The following is a 13,972-nucleotide window of genomic DNA, read 5'->3' on the forward strand; positions in this document are numbered from 1 at the left end:
AAGGGACACAAATGAATAAATTTGATAAATTATAGTGTTAGTGTTACTTTGGTTAGACAATCTGCATAATTGAACCATTCTGTTTTTCAAAAAGTGACTTTAGTTTAAAAATAAATTTCATTTCTACTACATGAACTAACTTCAATGAAAAAGCCTTTCAATGAGAGCTACATGAAGCCCCTTGAGGGTATAACATTTTTTCTATATTATAATAGGATTAGAATAGTTAAAGAAAATTAATTCTAAAGAAACATGAAGCTAAGGAGCTTGAAGCAATCCTTCATTTAGCGTGTGCATTCAGCTTTATAGCAGGATTTGAGGCAAATTATAAAGTGAACAAAACAATCCACAAAATAGTACAATTCAGGATAAAAGCAAACAAATGAGTAAGGGAAACCAAGAGATTAAGTACAGGAAGCGCCACAAATCTGAAAAAAGTAATTACTTTTATTGAGTAGTGTATTTGGATCTAAGTCTCTGGATGGCTAAGCTAAAAGTCTGTTTGATTGCATAGTTCTTATGTGTTACCAAGTGAAATTAGATTACTGCATCGTTGGTACAAATCATGCATGAAACTTAGCTCATTTGGGTTTCAAAGTGTACAGAGTCATAGTTCTAGCCCGGGACATTCCCCTTCTCTTTTTCTTTCCTAAATCGTACATACTCTGCTCCACGGTACTACCCCTGCCAATCTGATAGAGAAAGTCAGCCTCAACCATTTGGGGGTTTCCCTCCAAAGCTCTTGAAGATGTTGACTTCTGCTTGTGGTTTCCAAGTGGGAGTGGAATGAGGGAGGGATGGGCTGGGGAATCTGGAATTAGCAGAGGCAAACTAGTGTATATATATATATGTGTGTGTGTATATATATATGTATATAATTGCTATATATACTTGGGTAAACAGCAAGATCCTATGATGTGGCACAGCAAACTATATCCAATCTCCTGGGATAAACCATAATGGAAAAGGATATTAAAAAGTTCATATATGTGTATAACTGGGTCACTTTGCTGTTACATCAGAGATACAACATTGTAAATCAACTATGAAAAAGTGAAAGTTGCCCAATCGTGTCCAACTCTTTGCCACCCCTTGGACTATACAGCCCATGGAATTCTCCAGGCCAGAGTACTGGAGTGGGTAGCCATTCCCTTCTCAAGGGCATCTTCCCAACCCAGGGATCCAACCCAGGTCTTCCACATTGCAGGCAAATTCTTTACCAGCCTAACCACTAGGGGAGCCAAAGAACACTGGAGTGGGTAGCCTATCCCTTCTTCTTGGGATCTTCCCAACCCAGGAATCAACTATACTCCAACAAAAATTTAAGAAGATTTTGTCTTCTGGCTTGGGTGCTGAAAAAGGTGGGGAGGGATTAGTTCTTTAGTCAGGTTTGTCCCAGAAGTCCTGTGCTTTGGAGCTTGACAGTTCCTGTCACCTGTCTCCTGAGCGCCTGGGACCCCAAAAAACCCCTCTCATTCTCCTCTCCAAGTCTGCAGCTTAAGATACAGTGCCACACCCTACATCTCTGTCCTGTGTGCAGGAGATACGTGGCCAGCTTCACTCCGCCACGTTTCACATCTCCTTTGCCAACACCTCACCCAGTGGGCCTTGGTGAGTCTATCTCTTCTGCAAAGTGGGCAGATGATATTCCAGAAACTTTTTTTTCTTAATACAATTACAAAAAACAAATTTCCAAACCAAAGTTTAAGAGAGTGCCATAGAACCTGTCTTAAACCTTGCATAGCACTAGTATAACTGATTATGTTTTGTTTTTCTCCCATTCAAGTTTTTTTTTAACTTTTTGTACTGAGATTATGTAGCCTTCTACACATTTGTGCTGTTTGAAATGTTTTTTGTTTGTTCGAGAGTGTTTTTTATTTTATTTTTTTATTGACATCTCAGTTCAGTTCAGTTGCTCAGTTGTCTCTGACTCTTTGTGAACCCATGGACTGCATCATGCCAGGCTTTGCTGTCCATCACCAACTCCTGGAGCTTACTCAAACTCATGTCCATCTCATCGGTGATGCCATCCAACCATTTCATCTCCTGTCATCCCTTCTCCTCCTGCATTCAATTTTTCCCAGCATCAAGGTCTTTTCCAGTGAGTCAGTTCTTCTCATCAGATGGCCAAACTATTGGAGTTTCAGCTTCAGCATCAATCCTTTCAATGAATATTGAGGACTGATTTCCTTTAGGACAGACTGGTTGGATCTCCTTATAGTCCAAGAGACTCTCAAGAGCCTTACCCAACACCACAGTTCAAAAGCATCATTTTTTTTGGCACTCAGCTTTCTTTATAGTCTCAGCTCTCCATACACGACTACTGGAAAAACTGTAGCTTTGACTAGATGGACTTTGTTGGCAAAGTCATGTCTCTGCTTTTTAGTATGCTGTCTAGGTTGGTCATAGCTTTTCTTCCAAGGAGCAAGCGTCTTTTAGTTTCATGGCTGCAGTCACCACCTGCAGTGATATTGGAGCCCAAAATAAAGTCTGTCACAGTTTCCATTGTTTCCCCATCTATTTGCCATGAAGTGATGGGACCAGATGCCATGATCTTAGTTTTCTGAATGTTGAGTTTCAAGCCAACTTTTTCACTCTCCTCCTTCACTTTCATCAAGAGGCTCTTTAGTTCTTCACTTTCTGACATAAGGGTGTGTCATCTGCATATCTGAGGTTACTGATATTTCTCACGGCAATCTTGATTCCAGCTTATCCTTCATCCAGCCTGGAATTTTGCATGACGTATTCTACATAGACGTTAAATAAGCAGGGTGCCAATATACAGCCTTGACATACTCCTTTCCCGATTTGGAACCATTGAAGTGTAGTTGATTTAAAATGTTGTGTTAACAGTTTAAAATTTAAAGTGTGTTAATTTCAAGTGTACAAGAAAGTGATTCATTTACATTTATATACATTTTCTTTTTTAAATTCTTTTCCATTAGAGGTTATTATAAGATACTGAGTATATAAATCCTTTTTATTTACCTGTTTTGTATATAGTAGTGTGTATCTGTTAATCCCAAACTTCTATTCATCTGTACTGCCTCCACTGATTACAGTTCTATTAAAGTGAAGACAATCAATTTTGCAGTTATCTGTGGATGAACGAATCACAAGCTGATACATGAAGCCTGAAATGAAAGATTATTTGAGGGCAGTTGACTGGATTAATTGTTAATCTTATGGCTTTAAAAAAGGTAAAAACAAATCTTTTTGTCTCAGTGTGTAAGAGGAAAGACAGGCCAGGAGAAAGCCATTCTCATTAATAAAGAAGCGAGAGACAAAGTTAATTTTAATGCTGAAGCGGATAGATGAGAACACTTTATAAGAAAAATGAGGACATTCGGTATTGACACCTAGAAAGTAATAAAGAGGAAACTGAAAGAATAGAGGGAAGAGGAAGGCATAGGCACGACATCCCTACTCTGATTTTCAACCTCATGTGGGGTAAAATAAATCCATTGTCCTAAGACTTTTTGTAATATATATTTTTATTTATTTGTTTGATTTTATCAAGTCTTAGTTGTAACATGTGGGATCTAATTCCCCAACCAGAGGTTGAACCAGGGCCCCCTGCAGTGTCACTGTGGAGTCCTGGCCACTGGACACTACGGAAGTCCTAGGACGTCCTTGAATAATGATACTTCCGTTTGCAATGAGAACATAGATGTGGCTGTCAAAGGCAAGCATGTTTCTAAGAAGGATTCTTTTGAGTGGAACTGGAGACCTCTAATACAGTCGTACTTTGCCTTTGTAGGAACTTACTCCTTTTCCCAACAGGCAGCTAAAGCAAGCTGCAGCCAACAGTGGTGTCACTTCACCAGTTTCATCGAAACTTATTTTTTGCAGGCCTGTATATGGTCAAGCAAAACAAATATTTAAACAAAATCATTTGGTGATCGCATTTGTCTATGAAGACAATAAAATCAGGTCGGTACATCTGCTATTGTTTATGGCAGAGGTTGGCAAACTTCTTCTGCAAATGGCCAGATAACATACATTTTGGGGCTTTACAGGCCACAGGGCTTGTCACACACACAGTAAATCCCCTACATACAAATATTCAATTTGTGACCTTTCAAAGACAAGAACGTGCATTCCAACATCAGGTGTGAGTGAAGCTGCAGCTTGCCCTCAGTCTCCTATTGCTGACGATCCTCCAGCTTTATCATCTCTCTCCTCCACTCCCTCCTCTAGTCAGTAACTCTGCTTGCCTGTTCACTCGATGACAGCCCGTGTGACAGCTGTTGTACTGTACTACTGCGCTTTTCATTTTTGTTGTTGTTGTTCAGCTGCTCAGTCGTGTCTGACTTTTTGCGACCCCACGGACTGCAGCACACTAGGCTTCCCTGTCCTTCACCATCTCCCGGATCCTGCTCAAACTCGTGCATTGAGTTGGTGATGCCATCCAACCATCTCATCCTCTCTCATCCCCTTTTCATCCTGCCTTCAATCTCTTCCAGCATCAGGGTCATTTCTAATGAGTTGGCTGTTCGCATCAGGTGGCCAAAGTATTGGAGCTTCAACTTCAGAGTCAGTCCTTCCAATAAATATTCAGGGTTGATTTCCTTTAGGGTGGACTGGTTGGATCTCCTTGCAGTCCAAGGGACTCTCAAGAATCTTCTCCAACACCACAGTTCAAACGCATCAATTCTTTGGTGCTCAACTTTCTTTATAGTCCAACTCTCACATCCAGGACATGACTTCTGGAGAAACCATAGCTTTGACTCTATGGACCTTTGTTGACAAAGTAATGTCTCTGCTTTTTAATATGCTGTCTAGGTTTGTCATAGCTTTTCTTCTAGGGAGCATGCATCTTTTAATTTCATGCCTGCAGTCATCATCCACAGTGATTTTGGGGCCCTCAAAAATAAAGTCTGTCACTGTTTCCATTGTTTCCCTGTCTATTTGGCATGAAGTGATAGGACCAGACGCCATGATGTTAGTTTTTTGAATGTTGAGTTTTAACCCAACTTTTTCACTCTCTTCTTTGACCTTCATCAAGAGGCTCTTTAATTCCATGTCCAGTTCTAACTGTTGCTTCTTGATCTACAAACAGGTTTCTCAGGAAGCAGAAAAGGTAGTCTGGAATTCCCATCCCTTTAAGAATTTTCCACAGTTTGTTATGATCCACACAGTCAAAGGCTTTAGCATAGTCAATGAAGCAGAAGTTGATGTTTCTCTCTAATTCTCTTGCTTTTTCCATGATTCAACAGATGTTGGCATTTTGATCTCTGGTTTCTGTGCCTTTTCCAGCTTGTACATCTGGAAGTTCTTGGTTCACGTACTGTTGAAGCCTCACTTGAGCATTACCTTGCTAGCATGTGAAATGAGCACAATTGTATGGTAGTTTGAACCTTCTTTGGCATTTTTCCTCTTTGGGATTGGAATATAACTGACCTTTTCCAGTCCTGTGGCCACTGCTGAGTTTTCCAAATTTGCTGGCATATTGAGTGCAGCACTTTCACACCATCATCTTTTAGGATTTGAAATAGCTCAGCTGGAATTCCATCACCTCCACTAGCTTTGTTTGTAGTAATGCTTTCTATGGGGAAGGAAATGGCAAAACCCACTCCAGTATTCTTGCCTGGAGAATCCCATGGACAGTGGAGTTGGCAGGGAACAGTCCACAGGGTCACAAAGAATCGGACACGACTGAGCGACTAAGCACCAGCACAAAGCTTCCTGAGGCCCACTTGCCTTCACATTCTAGGATGTCCGGCTCTAGGTGAGTGACCACATCTTTGTGGTTATCCGGGTCATTAAGACCTTTTTGTATAGTTCTTCTGTGTTCTTGCCACCTCTTCTTAATATCTCTTGCTTCTATAAGGTCCATACTGTTTCTGTCCTTTATTGTGCCCATCTTTGCATGAAATGTTCTCTTGCTATCTCTTGAAGGGATCTCTATTGTTTTCCATTTCATTGTTTTCCTCTATTTCTTTGCATTGTTTACTTACTCTTATCTGTTTTTGCTATTCTTTGAAACTCTGCATTCAGATGGATATCTTTTCTTTTCTCCTTTGCCTTTCCCTTCTCTTAATTGTTCAGCTATTTGTAAGGCCTCCTTTTGCCTTGCTGCATTTTTTCTCCCTCTTGGGGATTGTTTTGGTCACCTCCTCCTGTTCAATGTTATGAGCCTCCGTTCATAGCTTGATACCTAGGCTAACTTTGTTGGACTTAACAAACAAATCAGACTATGAACATGCTCTTGGAACAGTACTCATTTATATGTAAGAGATTTACTGTACTAACTGCTGTTGTAGCACAAAGCAGCCATAGAGAGTCGATAAACAGATAGGTATGTCACGTTCCAGTCCAGGTTTTTTTTTTTTTTCTCTAAAAAATTGTATAAAACCATATGCTTTTATTGGAATAATCAGCCAGAAATAAAAATTCATTCCAACCCATGATTCCAGTCTTTCCTATAACAAAAACATTGAAAATAAGCTTTATATTTTACCATAAGAACCAAAAGTAATACAGACATTTCTTTTAAGAATTTCTAGTGCAATGTGGTATGGCCAAGCTGCAATGTTCAGTTAAATCTTATGTATTGTTTTAAATTGCCACTTGCCAGTCCAAGTTTATTGACCCAAAAAAAAAAAAAAAAAAAAAAACAGCTGCTGAATTTGGCCTGCAGACCATAGTTTGCTGATACCTGGCCTAGAATATCTGGGAGCCTGGGATTGTAGGCCCAAAGTTATTGTTCCAGAAACAGTTTACCAAAGATGCTATGAAAAAGATTCAGAGGCTTAGAAAGTAGAAGTTGTTAGCTGAATTAAATTTATGGTAAAGAATGTTAGCTGATCTATTTACCAGCATGCTTCTACATAATTGTGATTCTTCAAGACTGCAAATTTTGTGTCCAGCCCTGTACTTTTAACAGTTTATGTACTTAATGGTACGCACTTTCCCCACTACATGCAGATATGTATTTTTGGGAAGTAGTACGTTAAAAATAAGACCTCCCTAACTTATGCCTTTTCCTTTTCTGCTCTTGAATTCTAAACTGTATTTTATTAGTTTTTCCTCTTCACAAAAAGAAGACATAGTGAAAATTGAATTGGGAAAGAGAGGAAATAAATCATCTCAGAAATAGAACTAATTAAGAGATTCAAGCCTGAAGGAGTAGAATGAGGAAGTGTCAAAATTTTAAATGATAGAAAACTTATTCATGAATATATATGTTTATTTAAGTGATCAATTAAAGCCCTGCTGCTGCTAAGTCACTTCAGTCCTGTCTGACTCTGTGTGACCCCATAGACGGAAGCCCACCAGGCTCTCCTGCCCCTGGGATTCTCCAGGCAAGAACACTGGAGGGGGTTGCCATTTCCTTCTCCAATGCATGAAAGTGAAAAGTGAAAGTGAAGTCGCTCAGTCATGTCCGACTCTTAGCGACCCCATGGACTGCAGCCCACCAGGCTCCTCCATCCATGGGATTTTCCAGGCAAGGGTACTGGAGTGGGGTGCCATTGCCTTCTCCAAATTAAAGCCCTACTGTGTGCTAGACTTCAAGACCGGCACTGTAAAGGGCAAAGACAGTGTAAAAATGTGTCAGGATCTTCTTCTTCAACAAGGAACACAGAAAAAAGTGCATCTGTTATGGGTGAAACTGAGAGATGTAACACAATTTGGAAAAATTAGTTTCTCTTTATATAAATACTAGGCATTCAGCTTTTGTCCTAGGGGAGTTTAGCCTAAAATGATTTAACCAAGCTTCGTTTTTCAAGCAGAAGCTGAAAGGTGAGCATCTTTTTAATCCCAGTGAAACCTGTTGGTGAATATTGCAAAAAACCCTCAGTCTTCTTAATTCTTTATCTTTTCTTTTTTCCCCAGTGATAACCAACAGTAGTGGAAATCAAGGCCAAAACAAAGTTGTTGGTCTTCTATAGCATTTTAAATGTCTTTGATGAAGGAAGGTGGAAATACAAGGTTAACAACCTTAACAGTATGAAGACTCAAAATCTATCTGCCTTAAACTTTTAAATGATTATCAGGTGGCAGGAAATGGTATCCTGTGCAAACTAGTATATATAAGATGGATAAACAACAAGGACCTACTGTAAAGCACAGGGAACTATATTCAATGTCCTGTGATAAACCAGAATGGAAAATAATATTTGTGTGTGTGTGTGTGTGTGTGTGTGTAGCAACTGAGTCACTTTGCAGTACAATAGAAATTAACACAATGTTGTATTGGGTTGGCCAAAAAGTTCATTCAGGGTTTTGCATATGATGGTCTAGAAAAGCCTAAATGAACTTTTTTGCCATCCCAATAAACCAATCATACTTTAATAAAATCAAAAATTAAAAAAATGAGATTGTACTCAATATTTTGTAATAACTTATGGCTCAGACATTAAACAATCTGCCTGCAATGCAGGAAACTCGGGCTCAATCCTGGGTCAGGAAGATCTCCTGGAGAAGGGCATGGCCACCCACTCCAGTACTCTTGCCTGGAGAATTCCATGGACAGAGGGGCCTGGCAGGCTACAGTCCATGGGATCACAGAAGTCAGACAGGAGTGAGGAACTTTCACTTTCATAAGGGAAAAGAATCTGAAAAAGAATGGGTGTACACCTTGCTGTATACCTGAATCTAAAATAATGCTGAAAATCAACTATAGTTGAATTAAAAATTTTTTTTAAAGAAATGGTATCATACAATATTACAGTCCTTTGTCTTGTCTCTATCACACAGTTCAGTTCAGTCACTGTCATGTCCAACTCTTTGCAACCCCAGGGACTGCAGCAAGCCAGGCTTCCCTGTCCACTACCAACTCCTGAAGCTTGCTCATATTTATGTCCATTGAGTTGGTGATGCCATCCAACCATCTCATTCTTGGTCATCCCCTTCTCCTCCTGACTTCAGTTTTTCCCAGCATCAGGGTCTTTTCCAATGAGTCAGTTCTTTGTATCAGGTGGCCAAAGTATTGGGGTTTCAGCTTCAGCATTAGTCCTTCCAATGAATATTCAGGACTGATTTCCTTTAAGACAGATTGGTTGGATCTCCTTGCAGTCCAAGGGACTCTCAAGAGTCTTCTCCAACACCACAGTTCAAAAGCATCAATTCTTTGGTGCTCAACTTTCTTTATAGTCCAACTCTTCACATCCATACATGACTACTGGAAAAACCGTAGCTTTGACTAAATGGACCTTTGTTAGCAAAGTAATATCTCTGCTTTTTAATATGCTTTTCTTCCAAGGAGCAAGTGTCTTTTAGTTTCATGGCCACAGTCACCATCTGCAGTGATTTTGGAGCCCAAGAAAATAAAGTTTGTCACTGTTTCCCTTGTTTCGCCATCTATTTGCCATGAAGTGGTAGGACAAGATGCCATGATTAAACTTTTTTTTTAATTAAAAAAAAAAACCTTTAAATATAAAATTTCAGATTTTTTTTGTTATTACAGAACATGTCAAATTGATGATATGCCCCACTTCTGGTGTGGAGACCAGCAATGAAGTGTAGTGGGGTAGGGGTAACAGTGAAGCCTGGTACATGTTATGGATTGAGTTTTGAGCCCAAAAAGTGATGAAAGTCCTAACTCCCCATGACCTCAGAATGTGGCATTATCTGGAAAAAGGTCTTTACAAAGGGAATGCAGTATGACTGGTGCCCTTCCTTATTAAAAGGGGAAATGTAGACACAGAGAAAGACAGACATGCACACAGGGTGTATGCCATGTGAAAATGAAGGCAGAGATCAGATCAGGATGAGGAATCTAAAACCAGGGGACACCAAAGATGGCCAGCAAATCAGCAGAGGCTAGGTGACCCTTCACAGCCCTCAGAAAGAAAAGCAACACCTGATCACATCTGCATTTCGAGCTTCAGTCCTGGATGCAAAACCTGCCTGTTGTTTAAGCGACTCTGTTTGTGGTACTTTGTCACAGCCAAGGCATTTGGGATAAGGCAGGTCAAGCCAAGGAGGTATGTTGACATGCACAGTTCTCTACAATTTTGAAAGATCATCATTTTACATTTTACAAGACCACCTAGTATATTTCCATTTTTTGAGGGATTATTTAGTATGTTGACAGCATGGAGGAAGGGGTGAATCTTATTTTAGGTTAACATCTGTCCCTTTTGGCATGGCTGAAATGAACATGGTTTCATCTGTTCCTTGGTCATCAATCCCTACAGACCACTGTCTTTTTATTTCTTTATTCTAATGGGGCGTCTACAAGTCTAGATCTCTGCCATCAACTTTCTTTACTGTCTGGGTTACAGGAAGTAATTCATATTTTTTTCAGGTTGCTTAGGGTGATGGGCAACTGATTAGGGCTGTTCAAAATCTTTTACTACCTGTTTAGAATATGAGGGTGTATGGACCTCATCTAACTGCCAAGGTTAGGGTTAGGGTCACTTGGGAACTATAGGGGGCTGTTTTGGGCTTTTACCTATACTCATTACCTGAACATTTCTACTCTGTCTCTTTCTGAGTGCATTTTGCCTTTGTATTTAATAGTGAGACTTACTGCCTTCTTGGGCTGTACTTGGTTGTAAACCAATATGAGTTTCCTGGATTCTTTATATCAATTTCTTGTTCTTGGAATTTGGGTATTTGATTAATGCCAGTGGGGAGTTTTCCCAGGTTCCAACAAGTGCAGATTCATCATTCTTTTTACGTATATATGGAACTTTTATGAAAATTGACAGTAAATAGGTCCAAACACAAGTCTCATCAAGTGTCAAATGGCTGTTGGATTTCCCTCGTGGTCCAGTGGCTAAGATTCTGTGCTACCAATGTAGGGGCTCAGGTTTGATTCCTGGTCAGGGAACTAGATCCCACATGCTGCAACTAAGAGTTCACATGCCGAAATGAAGACTAAAGATCCCACATGCTGAATCTGAGACCTGCTACAGCCAAATAAATAAATATGTATTTTTCAAAAGTGAGTTTAAAAATTTGTAAATGACTATCCATTCAGAGTATTTTTCTCTGATGAAAATTACATTTTTGCTAGAAATCAAATAGCATAAAATTATAAGAAAGCTCATGTGTTTGAAAATTTTAAAAAGTCACTTCATATTTGTGTTATAATTTTCATATCTTTTCCTTTCTCTTTCCACAGAATTTCTAATTGCCTTTGGTTTTTGTTGGTATTGATGAAAAAAAAAAATTGTCTTTTGCATACTCTCAAGTTAACTGGGAACTTTGGTGATATTTTGTGTTATTTCTCCTTTTTTCCCCCAGAGACATTTCTTCTAAAACACTTCAGACCCTGCTTCATTCAGGATGGGGTATTCTCTAAGTCTCCTGCCTAGCTCCCATCCTGGGTTGGACCTTTATTTCCTGAAACTTTATTTTTTTTCCCTTTCTTATGTTCTTAGTTGCTTTGCTAACAATATCTTCAGTAATTCCCCCAAAAGCAAGACATACATTTTCCGAGTTTCTATATGTCTAGTTGAGACTTCGTTCCTCTGTCACATTTGATTGATATTTTGGTAAATTACAGAATTCTAGAATTAAAACAGAATGTTTTATAACTTTGACAGCATTGATCCATTTTCTTCTAACATGAAGAAAGACAGGTGAAAAAATTCTACTGTGTTTGATTCTTTTATAGGTAATCTATATACTTTCCTGGAGTTTTTCTTTCTTTATAGACATTTTAAGAATCCTCTTGTTCTCCTTGAAGTTTCAAGTTAATGAGAATTTTTCTGAGTCTAGGATTTTTATATCATCTTCTTAGCGGTTCTTATGCCCTTTAAGCCCCCAAACACATTTTCTTTTATACCTCAAGGACATTATTTTATTTCTTTAATAATTTCCTTTCTTTCAAATTTTGTTTTTCTGTTCTTAAATAAGTTCCTGGTGGTTTGATTTAGGCTGATTATTTCTCCATGTCTCACGTATCCTCCATCCTGTATTTTGCCTTTGAGTATAGTGTTGTTGTTGTTGAGTTGCTAAGTCATGTCTGACTCTTTGTGACCTCATGGACTGTAGCATGGCATGACTTGTAGCTTCACTGAGTTTCGCAAGCACCTTAGCCGTGAAAAGGCTGTGATCCATGAAGAAGGTTGAGTGTAGTGATTAAGAGCAAGGGATGGGGAGCCAGACTCACGCAGTTTGGCCCTAGTTGGGTCTTCCTCTATCAGTTCTGGTTTAAAGTGGATCACTGGTTTAGTGCTTTACCTATTTTACAACTCCCCGGTGGTGCTAGTGGTAAAGAACCTGCCTGCCCGTGCTTAAATGTGTTAACGTTTCTTATCTGATGATCCCTTTATGTTGCATGTGCTTTTTCTTACATATTGTATAAATATATACATATTGTATACATATGTACATCTCAGTGTGTCATGAAGGACAGTGTTTGTAGGTTTTCAGTCTACCAGCTTGAACTAGAAGCTTCTTTTAATTTTGAGTTCATTGAGTTTACACTGAGTACATTATTTTTAATCATTTCTACCTTCTAAATCTATAAATTAGTTAAATCATTACTTGCTTTTCTCTGTTATGCTCCAGAGGTTTTTGTTTTTGTTTTTTTAAATTAATGTATTTTGCGCTGAGTTTTTGTTGCTGCCTGCCTGCTTTCTCTAGTTGCAGTGAGCAGGGGTTGCTTTTCTTTGTGATGCATGGGCTGCTTACGGCAGTGGCGTCTCTTGCTGTGGAGCATGGGGTCTAGAGCAGGTGGACTCAGTAGTTGTGGCACAAGGGCTTAGTTGCCCTACAGCGTGTGGGATTGTCCCAGACCGGGGGTCAAACCTGTGTCCCCTGTCTCGGCAAGCAAACTCTTTACCACTGGACCACCAGAGAAGTATCCTGCACCAGAGTTTTTATTGTTATTTGTTCTCTCTCTATGCTTTTATTTATAACTCACTTCTGATGATTTGTTTTTATTTTTCTTCATTTTCTCCTGTAGAGCCATGACTTTGTTGTTGTTATTCAGTCACTAAGTGATGTCCCAGTTTTTGCACCCTCATAGACTGTGGCACCCCAGCTTCCTCCGTCCTCCACTATTGATAGCTTATGGTGAACGATGTTGGATTTGTGATCTCCGAAGAAGATTTAGCATCAGGACCAGGGACCAGGCTTGATCACTCAAGAGCTTTTGTGTGGCAGAGTTTTATTAAAGTAAGAAAAGGGACAGAGAAAGTGTTGACTAAAAAAAATGTACAACTTGAGAGTTGTGAGTTAAGTTTTATTTGGGGCAAAATGAGGACTGCAGCCTGGGAGGCAGCATCTCAGATAGCTCTGAGAGACTGCTCCAAGGTTTTGGTGAAGGGGCAGTGCAATGCCGTGAAGCACTCATTTTACAAAAGGATCTGATGTCACCATGAAGGGATTTAGTGCTTCTCTAAATATGCGGAGATGAAAGGACTGAGATAATAAAATCTGTTCTTAAAAAGATCCAACCATCTAAAGACCTGTCCCACCAGATTCCCTGGAGCACAGAGTGCCTCCCTCCACCCCCCCTCAGGGGTTGCTGAAGGTCAACAGCTATAGCAGAAGGGGCTCAAGTAGAGGCAGATGGCAAATGTCTTTGTTGTTCAGTCATTGGCCATGCTCTTGGTTAGTGCCAATTTGTAGTTGACACAGCCCCCTTGTGGTCATAAATCTGACCATACTTTGGGGGGCATTTCATGACCATTTTGTCCCACGTTGCTGGAAAGGCTCGTTTCCAGTTCTGAAGAAGGTTTTTGTTGATAAGACACTCAATGTGCTATTACTGGACTAGGTCTAGTAGTCAAAAGATCTCTAATAGTCAAAGATCTCTGGACACCTGTCTTCTAGTTATGGTCCAGGAAAGTATTCCCTCTTGTTGCATCTTTTCATACCTAGAGTTACATTATTAAAATCATTCATCATATATTGAGCTATACATTTGATCAACTGCTTCAAGTCTAGTCATCATTTCCATTGGAGGCTCAGTCATACACTTTGGTAATACAAGAAATAATAATCTTGTGAAACAAGCAAAATACAAATGGTATAGTTAATAACATTAGTGGAATTAAAGGTAAAT

Source organism: Bubalus bubalis, chromosome 21, assembly GCF_019923935.1.
Source record: "Bubalus bubalis isolate 160015118507 breed Murrah chromosome 21, NDDB_SH_1, whole genome shotgun sequence".
Taxonomy (NCBI): Eukaryota; Metazoa; Chordata; class Mammalia; order Artiodactyla; family Bovidae; genus Bubalus; species Bubalus bubalis.